The 14,896-nt window shown below is 35.2% G+C and overlaps 1 protein-coding gene across 2 annotated transcripts in view; it reads left to right on the forward strand.

The window, feature by feature from the left end:
* The first annotated feature begins 10,097 nt into the window (after window positions 1-10,097).
* LOC136035714 (translation initiation factor eIF2B subunit epsilon-like) overlaps window positions 10,098-14,896 on the forward strand; it is a 71,235-nt gene continuing 66,436 nt past the window's right edge. For both annotated transcript variants that reach the window (XM_065717665.1, XM_065717666.1), the window contains exon 1: window positions 10,098-10,167. The gene's annotated coding sequence lies outside the window, so the exon portion shown is untranslated. The remainder of the gene's footprint in view (window positions 10,168-14,896) is intronic.

The following is a 14,896-nucleotide window of genomic DNA, read 5'->3' on the forward strand; positions in this document are numbered from 1 at the left end:
AACTGAATCTTCACCTTTCAAGTGAGTACCTGCCTTTAAACCAGACATATGGGGGAATAGCTGTAACCGATTCAATGCAAGAACGCGTAGATGCTCAAGAGCCAAGTTATAATATTAATTTTTTTTACCGGTCTTGTCGAAACTGTTATATAGTCCTAATTAAGCATATTCAAGACCGTTTCAGGTTTAAAGACAAAATTTATGACATTTTGGCATTGATTGAACCTAGGAATGCAAGAAATTTGAAGCCAAAATCTCTAAGGCCACTATTTGTGAGATATCCCGTTCTAACAGAAAAGTGTTGCGTCCAAAAATGGACGTAGAATGGAAATCTCTGGCTATGACCGATATCATTAAGCTTCATTTGGGAGATGCCCAAGTTGATGAAATGTCAGTTGAGTGCTACTGGATGAAGATACTTAGTCTGAAGACTTGCAGAGGTGAAATCAAGTACCCAGAATTGCGGAAGGGCACAAAACTGATGCTTTTGTTACCATTTAGTAATGTACCAGCTGGGCGTTTGCATATTTTCCTGAAATTAATCAACACAGACATCGGAAATAATGCCAAGAATGTCACACTAATCTCACTTATTCGAGTTAATTTCTGGTTGAAAAACGAATATAAAACTTCATCAACTGTCAGCTTACCGAAAGCTGTTGCTGCTTTCAAGACAAAAGCAAACGCTACGTGCGATGAAGTGCTGGAGATGACACTTTCTTGAAATTTCTTTTGTGTTCTCAATAGTGTAAAAGATTTTATATATATCATTATGTAAAGTAAAAAATAACACTTTGATTTTACGTTACGTTTTTCGTGTAGATAGTATGGAAATCTGAGGCAAAATATCTTTTTTTTTCTAGGGAGGAAAATAGGGAGAAATCAGATCTAAAGACAAGGAATTTTAGGAAAAATTGATATAAAATAGGGAAAATTGAAACCGAAAAGTGGAAGCCCTGTATAATATGTTAAATTCAAATAGTCAATATTCTGCCTATTTTGAATTTTAAGTAGGTCAGACTACAGGCTTTGTCGATTAGTGGGTCCGAACAGCTAGGAATTATCAGCATAGAGAGTGATGTTGTTTTTAATTCCACTAGGCATATTGTTGATATATATATATATATATATATATATATATATATATATATATATATATATATATATATATATATATATATATATATATATATATATATATATATATATATATATATATATATATATATATATATATTTATTTATTTATTTTATTTCTAACCCGTCATACAATACAAAGTAAACAGAGACGGAGTATACAGACAAAACGACAAAAAAAAGGAATATGAGAAAAAAAAAAAAAAAAAAAAAAAGAAACATCACAACAATGGAATAATTTATAAAGAACATTCGATGAAGCACTGAACCGCTTTTGCATACATACAACTTTAAATATCACTGTACAGGAATACATACATACATACATGCACATTTAATTCCCATCAAAAAAAAAAAAAAAAAAAAAAAAAAAAAAAAAAAAAAAAAAAAAAAAAAAAAAAAAAAACTCACTACAAAAGAATACACAACACACAAGAAAAATAAAGAACACATGAGTATCTAACTACAAAAAATAAAAAACCTATTGCCTCAAAATAATTGCCCAAGGATGAGTAACAACATTAGAGTTATATCTGGCGATCTGGGCTAATATTGCTTCATTAGGGTTGATGATCCCATACCGACTTGTCACAATACGGTTACTTGTCCATGGTGGAAGCCGTAAGAGGTACTTTGCATATTTATAATATGTAGACCGCATTTTTTTTTTCTTATCTTCCTTTTGGAAAATCCTCCAAAAGGGACTTAGATACAGATAATGAGGAAGTGCCATTGCAATATATATATATATATATATATATATATATATATATATATATATATATATATATATATATATATATATATATATATATATATATATATATATATATATATATAATTAAAAAAAGTGCCGAAGACAATATTAACGAAATGTTAAAGGTACTTGAACTTTGTGAGCAACGTAACGCTGAGCTGCCAGTCTTTGTGATAGTTGAACCTGACGAAGTCCCTATCTGTCCTGGTGAGATAGCTGCGGTAATCACCATAAAAGTTACAGAAGTGTGTAATAAGCTAGACAATTTCATGAATAAGGACCCTCCCGCCCCCTCGATTGTTCCTACAGTTACTGAAACAAGGCCCTCATATGCAGTGGTACTCGAGAATTTGCCCTTTGACCTCACGAAGTACGATTTGAGGAAAGACTTTTTGCAAAAAATGTGTGGCAGAGAGTGCTCTAAAATTGTCGAAGTTCAGCCCAGAAAAGATAATTGGCGAGTTGTTACAGCTAGCAATGCTGATGTAGAAACTCTTGTCGGGGTCTTTCAGAACGGTGATAAATCTCTTTCTGCAACAATCAGGGACCCCTCTCACCTCGGTATTGCTCGATTTGTTCCCAGCAATATAAATGACGATGAACTTTGCGCACTGATTCCTAAATGTGTCAGTTCAAGACAGATTGGCAACACCCGCTCGTTTCGATTGAAATTTGAAACCAAAGTTGATCTTATGAATGCCATAAAAAATCCCCCAGTCATAGATTATGAGAGGATCAAAGTGGCTGAGTATCTCTCCCTCCCGGTAAGATATTTCAAGAGCAAGCTTACGGACATATATCCAGTAGCTGCAAAAATGAAGCTATTTGCGCAGTCTGCGGTGACCATGGTCATTCAAGCTCCAAAACATCTCCTTGTCAAAGGCCCAAGAAGTGTGCATTGTGCAAATCACAGGATCATCCCTGTTACAGCTTCAAATGTCCAGTCGCCCAAGGACTTTTAACTAAAGTTAAGTCAGCATAATGGCTCGAGCCTTAAGTCTCTTATCATGGAATATCAATGGCAAAGTGGTTGACAAAGGCCTAGTCCTCTCTGAACTTTTAAGTACAAATGAAATAATTTTTCTGCATGAACATTTTTTGTCTCATGAAAGGAAAAATTTACTCAGCATTTCACAGAATTCTTATCTTTTATTTCACCCAGCGAAAATGAATAAGAGCCGTGGCCGACCTTCAGGCGGATTAGCTATTATTTCACAATTTTCCATCAATCTCCTTGAGTCGAATGACCATTTCATTGCTGCCGAATTTTCGGATCTAATCTGTATAAACGTTTACCTGCCAACTAATTACTGCTCTTCGCAATCAGAGAATAAATTCATAAATGCTTGCAAAAAGCTAGCGAGTTTTGTGAAGGGAGTTTCAAAGCGTCCAAATGCTCGAGTTTTGATTGCAGGAGACTTTAATTGTGACTTAACAGACAGTTCATCGCCAAGAACCCAACTCCTTCTGAATTCCCTCTCCCCTTCCTACTCAGTTGCTGACAAAACAGAAACCTTGATCATTTTATTGCATCTTTCCCCTGTGAAACTGTCGAGGTAATTTGTGATGGCTTTTATTCGGATCACCTTCCAATAAAGTTGAAAATAAATGCTTCGTTTCATGCCCCTAAACAGCCAGATAAAAAGTGGTTTTATATAAAAGACTGGAAAGAAGTTAACCGCGAGATGTTTCGTTTTGAATGTGACAGAATATTAAATAAAATAAAGGTGCCCTTTCATTTGTTGTCCACGCGCTCTGGCCTTAGTGAAAAAGAAATAGCCATCGGACTTACCACCTATCTAGCTGAAATTAACCATGCATTAAAGTGTGCTGAACCTTCAGCTGTCCCGTGCAAGCGTATTAGGAAAGGCTCTCAAGTTCAGGGTTGGTCAAAAAACCGTTCCCTTATTTCTGCGTGCGAGTCTTCTAAAATTTGGCTGAATATTTGGAGGGATTGCGGCAGGCCTAAGTCTGGGACTATAAATGGTCTGCGGCTACGTTCTAAACGTTTTTTTGCTAAAGTGTTAAGAAAAACATAAGGTTGATCTTATTGAGAAAAACGCTCATAAAATTGCAGAGAACCCTTCGAAGCTCTGGAAAAAATTTGAACGCCCTTGTGAACACATTAGTGCAAATAATATTCCTGAGCCTGAGTGGATAAATTATTATAAGCATGAGTTTTCTTCTCCCGATCCTGCTCTTGAGTCAAAACTTGAAAAAGAATTAAGTGCTTGTCTGAAGAAACACGGACCTTCGACATTTATAATTAAGCCAAGTGATGTATCGTTTTATTGTCAAAAACTAAAGAAAAGAAATTCCGCGGGAGTTGATGGAATTACTGCCAGACATTTTGATTATGCAATTGCTCTTCTTTTTAATCATTTATCTCTACTTTTTCGAATGTCTATTGAAAACGGAGTTGTTCCTTATCAATTTACAGTTGGTTAAATAACCCCTATCCCGAAAAAAGGCAAAAAGGATTTTACTTCGTGTGATTCGTTCCGACCTATAACAGTTCATGTTCTTGCTGATGCAGAAAGAAGCAGATGCCAATATTATCCTTTGTGCTTTAGATGTTGCTCGTGCTTTCGACTCTTGCATTTTTTCCCAAGTTTTATTTGAAGCGTATAAAAGAGGGGTAAATTTTTGTATAGTGAAGTGCCTTCTGTATATGTACCATCACCTTAAGACGAAGTTAAAGGGGGGATCTTCCCTTTTTGATATTTTGAAAGGAGTCCGTCAAGGTGGCCTTACCTCACCTTCTTTATTTAATAACTCTGTTTTAAATGCCCAAAATTCTGTTAATTTTAGTTGCATTCACCGTGGATTTAACTTATTTTTAATAACTTTTGCAGATGACGTTTTGAATCTAAGCCGTACTTTTAGTGGATATGAAAACGCGTTTAATCAGCTTTATAATGAATATAAAAATATTGGGCTTTCTTTCAATGTTGATAAAACTGCTGTTGTAGCTTTCAATTTTAAAGAGACAAATGACCCTATTTTTTTTTATCTTTAGCTAATGTTCATGTCCCCCTTTCTCAAAAATGGAATGTCTATTGGAAAAAATATGAAAGAAACTGTGAATTTATCCCTTGAACTTTTGAAGAAAAAACTGAGAATTGCTTATGCTTCAATTGCATCTAATATTAAACATATTGATAAACTAAATCTTGCGAAAATTTATAATAGCCTAGTTGTACCTCATCTCCTTTCTCTTTGTCTGGTTTGGCAGTTTTTTAGTGAACCTCAGAAACTATCTGTTCGTAGAGTATATTTTCGTTATGCTAAATTCCTTCTCAGTTACCCTCCTTGGACTAGAAATAGTTACTTAGTGAACAAATTCCACCTAGTTTCTCCTACATCTATTATTGATAAAAGGCTTCATGATTTTTGTTCTTCTATGTCGATAGTGTCTCACCCATGGTCAGCATTACTTATTTAATTGTTTGATTGTGTTGATTTGTATTTATTTGTGCCTTTTTTTTCTCTTATTACTCCATCTTAAGGGCGTTCCGCCCTCTTTTTGTAGATGGGTTATGAATAAATTGATTGATTGATTGATTGATCTATATATATATATGCATATATATATGTATATATATATATATATATATATATATATATATATATATATATATATATATATATATATATATATATATATATATATATATATATATATATATATATATATATATATATATATATATATATATATATATATATATATATATATATATATATAAGGAGTATAGTAGGTCCCACAACAGTACCTTTGGGGACGCCACTTATACGATATCACATATTCTGGAGAAAACCTTCTCACCAAAGGAGAAAGAGATTCGGACCTGGTGAGTCCGAACCGTAAGAAAACCCTATGATGAGAGTTGGAAAATATTACGCAGTTGCTGTGCAATTTTTATGGTAAGCTCATTTAACAGTCTTAGATGCAAGTTTTCAGGACCAGCACACTTGTTGATGTCTAACACTTTAAGTCAATTTCGGACAAATGGAGGTGAGAGTTGAATAGGTGGCATTGGCTTAGGGATGTCATAGGATGGGGTACAAGAGAGAGGATCATCTGGTTCATTGGTAAAAACAGATATTAATTGATTTTTGAGAAGCTTAGCAACATTTCTTAAGCTAGTCACCTCCTCACCATCATTCATACAGAGTGTTTTTGCTGACCATCTTCTGTGGTCTTTACTGGACATATACTTCCAAAACTCTTCGGTTTATTCTTGCTGTCATCAGCTAGCTTGGACTCAAAAACTTGCTTAAAATTACTTAGTTTGATTTCGTAGTTTGTTTCTAGCCTTTGCAAATTTTTGAAAATGTTATTCTTTCCCTCCTTTATTATGATTTCTTTAGTACCATCCTTTTTTTTCTTTCCTTTCGCATTTAGAAGGTCATGAGAGACGGTGTCTTGGGCTTTGGGCGTAAGTTAATTGACGTGTGCCTTTTTATAGAAGTGGAAGTAGTATATCTTTTAGGTTAGTTCCTTTTTGGTTTACATCCCCTTGAAGAAGATGAGACCAGACTACACCTTCTAGCTCTTTTCTAATCGCACACTTGGTAAATAATTTATTTTCTGTAGCTTGTATTTATCCCGTAGGAACCCCATGTGCAGTAAATTCTGTCTCTGGAAAAAATCGATTTCTAGTTAGTTGATCGACAATCTGGGAGAAATTTAGGTTGTGAAAACATTTTGTAAATAGATTTGTGCCTCTTCTTCTATTTGTAAGCACAGGCACATAAGGGTGTCCCAATATCCATGGGATGCCCGGGACGTTAAATTATCTGCTATAAGAAGGTTCCCTGTTTAACGCAAGGTGGCTTGATACAGCATTGTTGCTATAGTCTGCTATGTTTCTTGAAAATCTGGTGCAGATGGACTTCTATAAATACAGCCTACTTTGGTTATTACTCCATTGTTACTCTCACGCGGGTCAAAACCTACGGATCTAACTTGCTTTAAATAATGCTAATGGACCCCGGTTACAATCAAGGGACTCGAAGTTAGATGCAAACACCATAGCCTGGAATCTTGACACTGAAGTCTTCTAGCCTGTTAGCACTAGACTTAGAACAAACTTCAATCACCGGACCATATCATAAATCTTAGAATAAATCAAAGACTTCAACTCATTTAATTTATTAAGAAGTTAATCAACGTTAGTAATTAGAGCAGAAAAATCCTCATTTGTTCCAGTGGAAGTGGTTATTGATGCATTCGATTTAGCAGTGCAGTAGCTTTTGTCACTTTACACTAAGCTGTTACTAATCATGCATCCATGCATGAAAGGTTACGGTAGAGTTACCAATAATGTTTTTCGTAACACTAAAACTTGGACTATTTACATTGTTTACGGCTTGGGCTCTACATTTGCATTTGAGAAGGAAAAGAAGCTTTCCCCCGCTTTCCGATTTCTTTGTCCCAATATAAAGTCACGAATTGCGTTACTGTTTTTACAAGCAGCCTTTAAGCTCTGTTACAGTCTCTTTGAATTTCTTATCATTCTTGCTTTGATTGATCATGATGAAACTTTGCTGCTCCTTTCATTGATCAGGACTCTTTCAAGATTTATTTTTTAATCTAAATGGACGACACAGTAAACTAGAGGGGTGGTGCTGTGTTCTGGTTTTGATTGCTTGCGTGAGCATTCTGTTTTAGACGAGAGACGTTGGTTACGGCACCTCACTCGATTGTGTAGTTGCCTGAGAGAAACTGATTGAGAACCTTACTGTCTTCACTGGAAATTCATCGACAATAATTGGAGAAGCAGCTTATGTGGACTTGTGCAGCATAATGAGAACGAACTTTTTTTTAGATAATCATTGACGAATGTACTGATGTGAGTAATTGAAAAGCCTAGTTGGTGCTATTTGTTATGACGTTGAAGTGAACGAAGCTAAGAATGGTGGATAGAAGAAAGTTGTGATGGACTCATTCTCGTAATTGGTTGAAGTACAGCAGTGCACAGCTAAATGTCTATATACAGTGTTAACAAAACTTCCGTTTAAAGCGATTGGAGTGCCAAATCAGAATCTGGTTGGTTCTGCATCAGATAATGCATCTGTGATGATGGGGGGACAAGGTGGTATGCAATCAAAGCTCTTGCAGGATCTAACAAACCTATATGATCTTTGGTGTAGATTCCACTTCATCCATTTTTGTGCCAGGGCAGCAAGTCATAAGCTACCTAAAAACGTCGGAGAATTCTGTTAAGACCTCTACAATTACATTGGCAGAAGCCCAAAAAGGGCTGGTGAGTTTGTCGAACTGCAGAAGTTTATGAGCTTGACGAAAACAGAATCCTGCGCCGTCTTACAACTAAGTGGCTTTCCCGACATCCAGTTACTATGCGTTGTCTCAAACAATGGGATTGACTGATGCTTTTCTTTCAGAGTGAAAGCCTTAAAAAAGAAAACGAGCCAGCCCATGCAACAGCTATACTCGAAAAATTATTGTCTCCTACATTCAAGACTTATTTTGCTTTCCTCGCATATATCCTACCATTTGTTACTGACCTTAATCGGTTGTTTTAGTCGGAGGATATTCAAATTTATATATTGTGCAGTCGAATTAGTGAGCTGTATAAAGTGATCATCAATCATTTTATTAAGTCATGCTACATGGAGGTGACAGAAGCACCTTTAATACAGCTCAGGGACCCACAGCACTTTCGAGATATGAAAGAAGTAGACTCTGGCAGTCGTGTAGTGGTTATATTTATCAAAAACCAAATTTTGTTATCAGCTGCAACTACCTTCCAAACAATGTGTACAGAATACATGATACAACTGAGTGACGAAAATAGGAAAAGGTTTTTCAGTTGAAAATACTCGTCAGCTAAAAACTTAGACAGACCGGACCCAAAGATAGCTATGTCTCCTGTCCATTCAAACTTAAGCATTTTCCCGCTACTCGTCCAGTTTCCAAATTTGGCAAAGGAGACTGCTGTGGAAAACATTACCAAAGAATGGAAAAGATTTTCATTTTGCGCTGATCTCAAAAATGTGTAGGTTCTGACACAGTTTATGTTGTTTTAAAGTTCAACGATCTGATGGTCCTCAAGTCAAATGTTTCTTATTCTTGGGTGAGTTCGCGATGCAAATGCTTATCCTACCACATTCTTTTGCTTTTGCCGAGAGTACCTTTTTAACTGTCACTTTAACAAAATAAAATTGAAAAATTAAGTCTGCTTTACTACTCCTAATGTGGTTTTTGGGGCAAGACGAGTCGTTACCAAAGACTTGAAACCCCCCATGAGCATGATGAAAAACCCCAACCGGCTACATACTGGAATAGGATAGAGAAAATCTGTAACTACGAGGGCTGCCATGGCTACTGATTCAGATAGTGATATTTAACGTCATATTTCTGGTCTATTTTTTATGTGTAGTTTTTGCAGTATAGAGTAGTTCGAACCAAAGATTACCCAAAGTTTATAAAGACAGTTCCAGTTTCAAAATAAATGATGCTGTTAAATAAATGTTTAAGGTGATCCTAAAAAATAATGAAAGACATGGTCTTTATTGTACCATTTGTGGAAATATATTCAACCTGACCTTACATGGTGAGTGAAAGAACTTATAAAGGTATTTTCGAGAAAAATGTTGCTTCAACATTAAAATATCCATTACATGTTACACCATACCGTAACCCCCTGATAAGTCTCAATTTAAAATATTTTTTCCCGTATTGCTTTTATGGAGTAGCGTATATAGGGGAGGGCTACAGGAGCAATCCTCCCCTCCATCGAGATCTTCATAAAAGGGACAGGGGGAATTTGTATGCAAACTATTAAATGGAAAAAAGGTTCCCAACAACTACTCTGTGCAATACTCTGTGAGAATACAAGGTTAAAATCCAGTTTTAGCCCCTGATTTTTATTCGAATCGTTATTTTGGACCAATTTGAGGGATGTGCTATAATCGGTCATTAATTGCCGAAAAACAACTACTTTTTTGGCCGGTATTAAAAAATTTATGTAGTAATATAGGTTACTCCGAACAATTTCTTCAAGTACTGTCAAAAGTAATTTACTGTATTAGAAGGGAAAGAAAAACGAAGGAATAGAGAAAGAAATTGAATGAAAATATATTTTACAAAATTATCATAGATAGTGGGAAAAAATTGGGATGCGGCACATTTTATTGTCTTTGGTACATTCATCCAATTGTGGCAGATTTTATTTCGAAACGTCGGCAACACTGCGATTAGTTCAAAAAAGAACCGTCACGAGGGTTTTGTGTTCATTCTTTAGGTAGAAGTTAAATTTTCTTGTTTGTTAACTACTGAGAAGTATTTTATTATCTCACTGGGTCCCACTTGATATTGTTGATAGTTCATTGTTTGTTTATTTCACTCGGATGAAATTTCTTCATCAAATGACACAGCCTATGTTTTCCCTTTTACTGGGGATTGTAACCTAACCACCTTGTCCCCATCAATAGGAAAATTGTCAGGTAAAACCATATCCTAGGGTACTGGGGTAAAAATATATCCAATTCAACAAAACTATGTAAAACTCAAACCCTCACATCTTTTTACCAAGTAAGGATTGTATGTACCAGTAAATGGCTAAAAATTGAAGTTAAGCATCAATATGGTTATAATTAAAATTTTTTAAGACCCAACACTTAAAAATATTAGTGTTAAACTTCTAGTTTAGCTAGCCTACTGTTTTCTATCTTAGAAAAGGGTTAGGTTAGGAAAACAAGACTTTCAGGGATGGGTCTAGTGACTTTAAGTATGTCCTGGAAAAGTATTTTGAATTATCTACCTCCACTCCTTCTCCCTCCAGAGGACAGTGACTTCTGATGACCTTAAATCTTTATGTTATAAAAGTGAAACCTTGCAATTAGATCTTCTGCTTAAGTAAAATAGGCTAACAACAAAACTGTTGTCAGTTTCACATCTTTGCCCAATCCCAATTTATGAGTTTTCAAAGATCTGCAAATATACTTATTAAATTTTGAAAAAAAAAACATCAATATGGCTTAAAATCTTCTCATAAAACAGGACTTACATTTTCAGAGCCAGATAAAAAGCAAGTAGTGACTGAAAGCTAAGTTATTTTTTTTGTCATAATTTCAATAGATATAGGTCTGTCAAGTAGACAATTTTCTAAGATATATAAATCAAGGTAGGGTTAAAATAAGGTAAAATAGCTCTTCTTGGGAAAGACCACTTTTCTTTAGTATTCTGGAAAAATAGCAATGGGCTATGGACCACCTATATTTTACTACAGCCTGGTGCAATAGGAGGGTTTAACAAGAACCCTGCCTTATGGGTCAAATTTTCACCAATAATTTGTCAGCATAAATTAAAAATTTGGTCTCTGTTTAGACAAGCAATTAAAAAGAAAAAATTATGGTAATTGTTTAGTTTCATCACAAGCTGTCTTAACTGGAAACTATGCTGCTTCACAGCATAGTTTCCAGTTTAGAGCCCTTAGAAATGCTAATTCTAGAAGAGCATCCATTTCTGGTTGTCCCTCCTCCTCCATGGGGAAAACTAAAAATGTGTAAAGTGGGCAGAATTTTGAAGCCAAGGGAAAAGTTGGGGTTGTACAATATCAGTGAAATTATATTTAAAATACTAATTCTAGTCATAACTGGAATTAAGATTCTGTCAAAAACTGAAATCTGCTTACAAGGAAAAATTAGCTTGTGACATCAAGTTAAACCCAAAATCTTTCTGTAGACATGTCTCTGCTAAAAACCCAAATCATCACACTATTCCTCACCTTATTGCCCAAGGTGTAGTACACTCATCTCCAATAGATAATTCTGACCTTCTAAATGCTCAATTTGCTTCTGCCTTTATCCAAAACTCAGGTACCTCCTCACCAGATCCTCTATCATATGAAGTCTGTTTTCCTATGTCTGATTTGTCAATAAGTGAAGTAATGATTTTCAATAGCCTTAAAAAGCTTGATGTAAATAAGTCAAAGGGACCATGTCTTCTTAAAGAGTGTTGAAAAGCTCTCAGTTACCCCTTGTGTGTGCTGCTCCAGTTATCTCTTCAAAATGGGGAACTTCTGCATGATTGGAAAACTTCTTATATAACCCCAATCCATAAAAAGGGATGAAGAGACTCTACAGAAAATTACTGTCCTATAAGTACCACTTCTGCAGTTTTTAAGGTGCTTGAGAGATTTGTTAATAAAGCTCTAATTGGACATCTTGAAGTTAATAACATCTTCTCCACATCACAGCATGGATTTAAATCTGGTAGATCTGTTGACACTAACCTTATCCAAACATATGAAAGTGTTAGTGACTACACTGCTTGATAAGGGTCTTCTTGTTAACATGATTCTTCTTGATCTGTCCAAAGTATTTGTTAAGGTTTGTCTTGAATTTCTCATAATCAAACTGAAGGCTGAAGGTGTCAATGGAGATGTTGTGCAGTGGATTATGGGCTTCCTCTCTGAAAGATCACAGAGTGTCAGAGTTTTGATTCACAAGGAACTCCTCATGTCTCTTTTCCACAACTGTATTGAGTGGCATACCCTAGGGCACTATTCTTGGACCAACACTTTTCAACTTCTATGTCAATGATCTACCCACCCTCCTTTCAAATCTTATTACCCTTTATGTTGATGACTCAAAACTAGTTGGAAAAGCGGCTACTCCCTCTGACCAGCAATCAATTTAAACAGATCTTGACAGTCTAGGAAGATGGGCTAACAAGTGGCTCCTTACTTTTAATGTTGACAAATGCCATGTCATCCATTTTGGCAAATACAACAAGCATCATAAGTATTTCATTCAAGACAACTTCCTTTCCACTGTTTCTGATGAAAGAGATCTTGGGGTTATTGTTGATCACCAATTAAAGTTTAGCAGCCATGCTAAGTCTGTTTCATCTTCTGCAAATAAATCTCTTGGTATCATAAAAAGAACCATCTCCAGCGTACACCCCAGAGTTTTTATGAAGGTATATAAGGTGCTTGTACAACCACATTTGGAGGTCAGAATGTCACTGGCAGCCCCTTTTTTTTAAATACAAGAAGTTGCTTGAGGATGTCCAGCATTGTGCCACTAAGATGGTTAGTTGTGTGAATAAATTTCCATACAAAGAAATACCATGTTGTTTGAAGCTGCCAACACTGACATACCAAAGGAAAAGGGATGATATGATTTTAACAAAGAAAATCCTTTCTAAAAATACCCTTCCCAGTCTCTTTGCACATCCCTTGTATTCTGGTACTAGAGGACATTCAATGAAGCTCCCCATGCAGCATTCCATGAGTAGACATAGAAGTCATTTCTTCAGCCAAAGAGTCATCAATCTGAGGAAACAGTTTCTAAAACTTCAACCAACACATTCAAGTCCCACCTTGATAAGGAATGGCTCTGCCAGGAGTTCCTTTACAATTGGGAAGCTGTAAAGTCCTCCACAAGAGTCTAAATCAACAACCACAATCTACACCAAACGAATTTTTTTCATCACTGGAGCATCACAAGGATGGAAAATCCTTATATCACTCCAAGGTGGGATTTAAGGTAATCACTGTCAATTTCTTTATAGAAGCAAGTTGAAAGATAATTAAACAACTTACAGATCCATTAATGCTAATATTCACTTTCAAGTTTAAACTAGCCAGCTGTTTGAAGAAAAGAAATGTCTGATTTTGCTTTGTAACAGTTCCTGTAGAGCAAAGCAAATTAGTCCATGAGCCCCATGGGCAGAAGGGCAAGGTCTGTATTCTGGTTGGTTGAATTGCTAGTTGATTTTTATGACTTACTTTTTGTTTACACTTTCAGGCTTCAGGCCAAATAATTACTCAATAAGCATAGAATACAGATCTTGTTCTGCTGCCTGATGGGCTCAGGGACTAATTTGCTTTGCTCTATAGGTAATGTTACCTTAGTATTCAGCCAAATTTGTTTCACCAAGGCCTTCCCATAGCCAAAGCATCTTTTCAAACAAGTTGAATCTTGAACTGAAAAACAATACAATCTTCGTTCTGTTAAAAGGCATTTCTTCAAATCAACAGAACATAAATGTACTATTTAACTAATTGCTCTGATTCACTGGCTAGTTTAAACTCAAAAAGTGAAAGTGGATTTTAGCATTAATGGATAGATAAGTTTTTTATTTATCTTTTGACTTACTACTATACAGAAATTACCAGTGATGATTGGAAATAGTATTTGAAATATAACTTCATTTATACCGTACAACCCCAACTTTTCCCTCAGCTTCAAAACCCTGTCCACTTTATGGTTTAGTTTGTTGAAGGGGGATTTTAGAAAGCTAAAAATGGGTTTTAGAAAGCTAAAAAATTGATGCGCTTATAGAATTAGCATTTCTAAGTGCTCTAAACTAGAAACTATGCTGCTTTGTAGCATAGTTTCCACTTTAGACAGCTTGTGATGAAACTAAACAATTACCAAAATTATACTTAATATTTGTGATTTATAGAATAAATATCAAGCAATAAAAGCTACATTTAGATAATCATGAGAAAATCAGCTTTCTGATAATATGTGAATAAAATTGAACCACCCAAAGGATATATATACATCAAAATAGGATAATTGGTATTTCCAAAAAGAGGTCCTTGTAGGTAAGTCAATAAACTAATAATTTCAAGTGTTGATCTTAAATAATTTTAATAAAAACCATATTGTTGTATAGCTTAGATTTTTAGCTTAACTCTGATATATACAATTCTTTTCAATTTCTCTTTGGTAATAATATGTGAGGGTTTTATTTTATACAATGTTGCTCAAATGGATATGGTTTTTTACCCTAGAAACTTGGCAATACCTTCCCAGAGTATGTTTTAGCCCTGGATTTATTACTGAAAGTTTCATTTTTCTTACCTAACCGCTTTCCAGTTTAGCCAAAATTAGCTAAACTAGAATTTTTCCTTATTAGTTTATTGACTTATCTAGAAGAACCTCTTTTTAGAAATACCAATTATCCCATTTTGGTGCATATATCCTTTCCGTGTGACAGTTTTATTCACATATTAA

The sequence above is a fragment of the Artemia franciscana genome, chromosome 14 (genome assembly GCF_032884065.1).
Source record: "Artemia franciscana chromosome 14, ASM3288406v1, whole genome shotgun sequence".
Lineage (NCBI taxonomy): Eukaryota > Metazoa > Arthropoda > Branchiopoda > Anostraca > Artemiidae > Artemia > Artemia franciscana.